This window comes from Spermophilus citellus (genome assembly GCF_964194105.1).
Source record: "Spermophilus citellus genome assembly, chromosome: 11".
Taxonomy (NCBI): domain Eukaryota; kingdom Metazoa; phylum Chordata; class Mammalia; order Rodentia; family Sciuridae; genus Spermophilus; species Spermophilus citellus.
Window position 1 is genome coordinate 129,209,822 of NC_138192.1, and position 8,347 is coordinate 129,218,168.

Genomic DNA, 8,347 nt, shown 5'->3' on the forward strand with positions numbered 1-8,347 from the left:
TGAGTTTTATTTTCCTTCTTGTATTATTTTTATCCAAAATTGTTAATTTCTTTTTTAAAAAAATTTTAAAACATTTTTGTTAGTTGTAAATGGACACAACACCTTTATTTAGTATTTTTTTTAAATATTTTTTTGGATGTTGATGGATCTTTATTTTATTCATTTATTTTTTTTTTCACTTTAAACAAGAATGTTTTTTACTTGTACAAAGCATTATAATCTTTAAAACAGTCTTCCTTTACCAATAAACTTTCCATTGTATTCATCTAACAAATTAATGGTTAAACTATACCATACTACCTTGTCAAATCCCAAGCACTCAACTGAGACAAAAAAATGCTTTGAAGCACTTTGAATGGAAAGAGAAAAGGCTAAGAAAGGCCAACAGAGATCTTTTAGAAGAAGTTAAGGGGAATTTTTTTGGTGGGGGTGGGAGATTAAATTCATGAGCACCATCAGATTTCCCTTAAGGTTCAGAGTTTATCAAAGAAAAATATTAAGATATGAAATTAGAACTAAGAAATATAAGAAACCTGCACTTTGGGATATTAAGCAGGTAATCAGAATTCCTAGATTGTGGATGAAGTTAAGTGAAAAAGGGAAAGAAAGTAGAGAAGAGTCAGAAGAGATAGAAAAAGGGGAAAAAGATGTGCCTAGAGGGAATTAAGTCTGAAATTCATAATGAATTAAAGAATGAAAAGACAAAGACACAGTCTGGGAGATGAAGTATAAAAAGAGAAAGCCTGGGGGGTTCTGCACCTTCCAGGAGGTGACATTAAATACTAACGCTGTACAGTAGTAAATAGTGAGGGACATCTAACACTATGCCATCTGTTTTAAATAAGTAAGACACTGGCATCCCTGCTGGACTAACTCCAGTCAACACTAATTTAAAAGCATATGTCCCCAGAGTGTAGCCATTCTATAGGTTGTATGTCTACAAGCAATCTAAAAGGACTGAAAGCCAAGTGGGATTAGAGGAAATGAAACTCAAATTAATGCAACTGTCAAGTGATGAGATTACAGAGTTCATTATTCTCCCATAGCCTTTTAGTAGTTTTTTTTTTTTTTAAAGCTAAACCATTCTGATCATTCTTAATAAGGTACTATTGCCAAATACTGTTACAAACAGACTGACCAATTTTTCCTGAGCCTTGACTGCCTCTGTAATATGGAACATGGCAGGCAGCATGGAAGTTATTACTTTTGTGGAGAGGCAAAGAGACTTGGGATCAAAAACTACCTAGCCGTACATGTAAGTAAACAAGATATATTAATTCGACAAATTAGCCATTCACAATCCCTTAAAAAAAGTCATAACCTTCAGACTGATTAAGCAAAACAGAATTCTGTCACTCAGATGCTCTGAGTCTGGAAAGCGCTGGTTTTGATGATAATTCTAGTCAGTTTTTATTTTGATCTTCTCAGGCAAACATCAAACTTTGCCTGCTCTGCTCAGCAGGGAAAAGCTTTGCATAAACATGTTCCACATTTCAGTGTGGTAGCTTCCACAGTGCCATGGCCTACCCTCCCTATTCAATTGTCTACGTCCTCTTCTTCGTTCTGTTCTTCTTCTTCCAGTCTTTCCTCATCTTCTTCATTGTCCTCATCCCTGCTCCTGTCTTGCTCTTCTGTTTTTTCTGTCTTTGTCCTTCTTCTTTTGCTCTGAAGCTTCCTTCTTACCTTTCTGTTCCCGCCTATAAGCTTCCAGAGCTTCTTTTAAGGGGGTAATGAACCGCTGGAACTCCATCTCTTCCATGGCTGAGAGCACATCACTGGCATTGAGCGTCTGGCATTTCCCTTTCATTGCAAAGTTGTTGGCACAGGATGTGGCGTACAGCACGAAGACACTGGCTGCGCGGGAGATGGCGCAACGGGCCTCCTTGGAGATGTTGACACTGTCCGGGAGCGCCTCTTTAATGATCCTGGTGATGACAGCATTGGGCAGGTTTAAGTCCTCTGGCCTCTCCGCCATTGCCACGGCTGGGGCCGAAGCTGCTTCAGCCTCAGACCTCTTCTTCAGGCCTATTCATTTATTTAAATGTGGTGCTGAGAATAGAACCCCAGGGCCTCCACATGCTAGGCAAGTGCTCTACCACCAAGTCACAACCCCAGCCCCTTCATTTCTTATAATGTTCTAAAGCTTTTAGGTTTTAACTTTGAACAATATTTCTTAATAATGTGAAATTTTCATACTTACGCAGTTCTTTGAATTTTGTTTTATTCTTTAGAATTTTTAATTTATTGTATTAGTTGTTTATAAATATCACATTTATTTTTATCTCAGTTTTGTATGCTAAACATTCTCTTTTCTAATTTATTTCATTTCATGCTTATTACTTTTCTATTTTAAACTTGATATATATATATATATATATATATATATATATATATATATATATATATTTTAAATTTAGGTATAGATCTCATTATTTTTCTCTTTTTCTTTCTTTTACCATATAGTAAAAGATAAAAGTTCCTCTGATTCAGCTTGTTTGTATACTTGGTGTATATATATATATGTGTGTGTGTGTGTGTGTGTGTGTGTATTCTTTTGAGTAATGTCTCCATATTCAGTGTGGCCTCTTCAACTCCACTGTTCCATCACACATATTTCTCCCATTTCTGCCTGGTCATATGTGGATACGTGGTACATTGGCTTTCTCTCCAGTTTTTGTATTGTGGTCTGAGAAAGAATGTGTAAAATTCCTATTAATTTCTGTGAAAGCTTAAAGTACACTTGAGAAAGCTATTTCCTAATTTGTCCTCTTTGAAGCGATTCTCCAATCACCTCCTTTCATAGAAGAAATTAAGGCCTGTGAGGTACAAGAACTTGCTGATGGTCCCTCAGCGGAGCTGGGGCAGAGCCAATATTCAGAACCAATGAATGGAGTACTGTTGGGAATTTTTGTCAACATGTTCCAACAGCGCTCTTCTTCTGCTGGTGTTTGTTTTGTTGACAATCTACAGAGCATGATTAGTAGGTCAAAGAGCATGTTTCATGAGGCTCCTGCAGCCTCACTGCTGCACAAAGCATCAGACTGACCTGCTATCCCTGGTCCTCTTTTTGGCTTTGGCTGAAGGAGGGATTCTCCCCTAGAGGGCTGGCCTTCCATGCAAATTGACCCTGAGTGGGTCCTCCCACTGAGGTTCTGGGCAAGCCTAGGTGTGCTGGAATCCTGGGATGAACATAACTTTAGTCAAGCTGGGACATGCTTTTGCTTTTGTGGAAGTACGATTTATCTGAGCCAGGTTTTAAAATCCTTCTCTTTTTTCTTTAAGTGTGTTTTTTATAAGATGCATAGATGGGGATTTTGTCTTTTTAATTCAGTCTATGATTCTGTTTTTTAAATAGGAGAATTTAGTCTATTTATATGTAATCTTATAATTATTATAATTGTGTTATCCGGTATTTTTCTCAGTTAATAAAATTCTTTGTTTTCTCTCTAACATAAGATTTCTGTTGGATGCTGTGTTTTTAAAATTATTTAAGTGAGATAAAATATAATGCTTTTGAACAGCTCAATTTCTTAGCATTTTACTGTGCTTCCCTTAACAAAAAACATCCTGTGCTTGTTTTTCATATCTATTCAAACTAACAGCATTTTTTCTTTCTTATACATAGATTTAGAATTCTTTTGGTTATTTACTCATCTTCTCCAAGTCCTCTTTATTCAAATCCTCTTGGTTTTGTTTTGTTATTCAGGAAACTTGTCTCTCCAGTGAAATATTTTAAAATATGATTATCACATTTTATGACAGCCACACTTTGTATCCTGGCTTTTCAGTCTAGATGTACATATCTGTGGAAATACCAGGCTACACTGCATAAGAGTAACTTTTCTCCCTACACACCTGTCACTGAAACTGTCACCCGCTTCCACGCCTACATGCACACACATTCAGTCCCTCATGAAGACAAAGACCTGATAGTCACATTTCTCCTGGGTGAGTGTGTTTCCCTGGCTCAGCTGACTGATTCCAGTTCTCTCCAGAATTCTAAAATGCCAAGTCAGTCAGTCAATGTTGAGCACTGAAAAGGGAGAAGCAGACTCATTCGTCATTGATATCTCTTCTAGCCAACATTCCAACACACATGTGTGCTTGCATGCACACATATATATGCACATGTATAGCACGTGGCTCCTGCGGGGGAGGGTTGATGTGGAAAAAACTGGGACCCTATTAATGAAAGAGAGTGCCAAAAGAGGTTTGGTAGGCACTAAGTTCCCACTACTGGGGAGGAATAGAAGCTGCCCTTTGGGTAAGACCACCACCTAGAAGGTGCATAGTCATTTTACATTCCTAAGAGTGACTACCATTTAGGATAACTTATTAAATGATAATTATGTATTTATTATGTGCCAAGTGCTGTTCTAAGGGCTTTACCTGTACTCACTAAAAATTAAATCTCTTACCAACCTTATCAGGTGCTACTTTAATCATCCACCTTCTACTGGCAAGAAAAACAGAGGCTCAGAAAAGTTGAGTTTATTTGTCCAAGGTCACGTGGTGAGTTGCTTGGAGAGCTGGATTTAATTCAGCAGTCTGGCTCCCCATTTTTGTTAAACTAGTTTCATGTGAAGCTGGTATCTGGCAGGTGGCAAAGTACAAAGAAAAGTTAAATGTTGTTCTATAAAGACATCCCTCTGCAGAGAATTTCCCAACAAAACAAAGGTACAACACTTTGGGTTTTGTGAATTAAATGCAATTCTTTTCTCTTTAAAAGGGCAAAATTATCACATGTCACTTGCAACTGGTGAGATATGTCTGTGATTAAGAGACCATTCAAAACCAGAAAAACTATGTAAGGTAGAGAAAAGAGAAAGATGAAATATGATGGCAAGAGTATTAAAATTAAAATAAATTTAAAGCTAAAAATGTGGAAATAAAATTTTAGAAAGAATAGGTCGATGTTGTGAGAACATTTTCTAAAACCCATATTTAATGTGGCATATGTAAATGGGATGTGGTGGCCGACACTTTTAGTCCCAACCACTTAGGTGGCTGAGGCAGGAGGACCACAAGTTCAAGGCCAGCCTGAGCAACTTAGCAAGACCGGGTGTCAAAATAAAAAGGGGAGGGGATATAGCTCAGTGGTAAAACCTCCTGGGTTCAATCCCCAGTACCTAAAACACACACACACACACACACACACACACACACACACATACACACATACTCTCTCTCTCTCTCTCTCTCTCTCACACACACACACACACACACACACACACGCACACGGTAGCTTATGTGAAATTTAAAAAAAAGGAATGAACGAGGAAAGCACTAGAAAAAATAAATTAAACCTAAAAACTTAAGAATAGTGCAATGTGTTGAAAAAATTATGATGCTATCAACTTAACAGTTAAAAAGTATTTAAAAAGTTGAAATTTTAATTAGGTGCTGGAAGATAAAAGATAAACAAAGGGTAAAAGTCTAAGACCTAAGAGGACCAAAAATGAAAAGGGAATGAATGTACTATAGTAGGATGTAGACATTAAAAGAGAAAAAATACCAGAAAAAAGGAAAAGAAAATGTATTTATTTAGCTTTGAGTAAGGCCAGAACAAAATCGGACTACAATCAGATGCCTGCCAGTTGGAAGCAGTTGAGTAGGCGGGTCTAATTGCTGAAACCAAAGAGGCCAGACCCCTCCATGTGGTGATGAGACACTTTTACTGCTCCCCCACAGCACCCTAGGCCCGTGGCACTCTCATGCCATGCAGGTGAAGACCAGGCTCCTGGCACCTTTTGGAATCCCACAGCTTAGCTGAAGGCCGGCCCACCTTCCATGAGCTGGTTTCTCCCAAAGTTGTACCTGGGCCCGCAAACACTACTTCACTTTGGTTCTTGGAATGTGTTCAATTCTTAGTTTCTTTACCCTACTTCATTGTCCTTTCACTATAATTTACTTCCTTTATAATGTAATTAGCATGTGACAGGCAATTAGATCATGCTGTTGAATGAATTCATTCCTCTTACCTCCTTAAGCTTTGAAGTTCTTGTGATCTTTCATTTGGTCATTATACTGTTTCACAAGCACCCCACCTTTATCATCTTGGTTCATCTTTAAGGTTGCAACACTTTTTATTGATTCTGAGGTGCTTCTTTCACTGTTATTGGTGGTGGTGGAATTGGGTGGGGGAATTAGACAATCTATAGGATTTGCTCACAGCTGGATTGGTAGGTGAGGGTGGGGTGACGAGGGAAAGTGTAGTCAAGGAAGCTCTTCCACACCTGCTTTTGTGATTGGGTGGATGTTCGAAGGCTAGGTTGCAGGTGGTGGTGACTGGAATCAAGGTCAGGCTGGAGTCCTCTTGGGGCAACAATAGCTATCTATAACTCCTAAACTCCTGGGAAGATAGGACTTTATAATAGGCTTATGGACTGAATGTTTATGTCACCCCCAATACTTGTTCAAAACCTACTCCCAGTGTGAGGGGAGGCGGGGCCTTTGGGAGATAATTGGGTCATGAGGGTGGAACCCTCAAGAATGGGATTAGTGTTTTTACGAGAAGTTGGAGAGCCAGCTCACCCTCTTCCTGTTATGTCAGGACATGATAAGAACAGGAAGTAGACCTGATTAGACAATGAATCTATCAGTGTCTTGATCTTGGACTTCCCAGCCTCTGGAACTGTGAGAATTAAATTTTTCTTTAAGCTCCTCCCAGTCTGTGGTAATTGGTTACAGCGCTCCACACTAAGACATAAAGTCCCTCCCAAAGCCAAACTGAACTCTTCTGGGGACTGCAGATGTGCCAACAGGGGATGGGAATCTGGTCCTACTCATATAGCCTTCGAAGCATTTTGCATCATTTACTCGTCATCCATCATCCAGAGACCAAAGTCAGGCAAAGCAGAGTTCCTGTACCATCCCCTTCAGCTCTCTAAAAATATTCCCTTCATAATAAGTGAAAGGCCAAGGTTCATCGTTGGAGATTAAAATGCACACACACAGATAGCAGTGACAAAGATGAAGCACTTTACTGCAAGCTGGTGCTAGCTTATATAGAAAGTGGGAGTCAGTTATCTTAAACCAGGAAGCTCCCAGGGCCAATCATAGTAAAGGTCAGGTCATCACCTACGGTGCACGAACGTCTGCCCTGCATAAGATTCATGGGGGGCACGAACTGTCCACGAGCTTGGAAGATGGGGGGACCAATTAGAGAATTTTCAAAACAACTTGTTATCTGCCCACTGGCAATTTGCCTGCCGCCATGTCTGAAAGGCCCGGGGAGTTTTCAGGGAGACTCTCAACAATAAGGATATACTTTCAACCCTTGAGAAACCACTGAAAACTCTTAGAACCTCAGCCAAATGGCACCTAAGGACAAACCTTGACCTTTCAACAGAATACAGCCCTTTGGAGTGGATGATGCATTTGAGGCTTCCAGGGGCCTGCAAGATAGAATTCATCAACTTCATGTATTTGGGTCTTCTCATTTCTATATCATGAGTTGACTTTGTCCCTTTTGTTCACAAAACAATTAATCTGGGCTGGGGATGTGGCTCAAGTGGTAGCGCGCTCGCCTGGCATGCGTGCGGCCCAGGTTCGATCCTCAGCACCACATACAAAGATGTTGTGTCTGCTGAAAACTAAAAAAAAAAAAAAAAAAAAAAAAATATATATATATATATATATATAAATTCCCTCTCTTCTCTCTTTCTTAAAAAAAAAAAAAACAATTAAGCTTCCATTTTCAAATTGTAACTACTTTCCCATTTTAAACTTTGCTGGTATTACATCTGGGTCCCTGCTATAGATCAAATGTTTGTGTCCCCCCAAATTCCTATGCTGAAATCCTAACTCCTCAAAGTAATGATACCAGGAGGTGGGATCTTTGGTAAGTTTTTAGGTGCTGAGAACAAAGACCTCATGAATGGGATTAGTCCCTTTATAAAAGAGACTCTACTGTCATGTGAGGACACAGAAAGCAGATAGCCATCTATGAACAAGGAAGTGGGTCCATGCCAGACATTGAATCCAGGCCTTCAGAACTGTGAGAAACAGATGTTTGTTGCTCATAAGCCATTCAGTCTATGGTATTCTGTTATAGCAGTATGAGTGAACTAAACCCCCTTGACTGTTATACATTTTGAATTTCTTGGTTTACTTCCATAGATAACTAGTCAAATTCATTGAGGGTAGATTTATCAGAATAAAACATTATTTTAATTTTTTGGGGAAGAGAGTTTAATTATAATACTTGCTTCTTCTAATTTTTTTTTGTGTGTAGTTGAAGATGGAAAGTATGCCTTTATTTTATTTGTGTACTTTTATGTGGTGCCGAGGATGGATCCCAATGCCTCCCACATGCAAGGCAAGCACTCTGCCACTGAGCTACAGC

The 8,347-nt window shown here is 39.0% G+C and overlaps 1 pseudogene across 1 annotated transcript; it reads right to left on the minus strand.

Annotated features, from left to right (window-relative positions):
- Positions 1–225: 225 nt before the first annotated feature.
- Positions 226–2,099, minus strand: LOC308630992 (DNA polymerase epsilon subunit 3-like; annotated as a pseudogene). Its single transcript has one exon. The product of its transcript is annotated as a DNA polymerase epsilon subunit 3-like (transcript).
- Between the last annotated feature and the right edge of the window lie 6,248 nt (positions 2,100–8,347).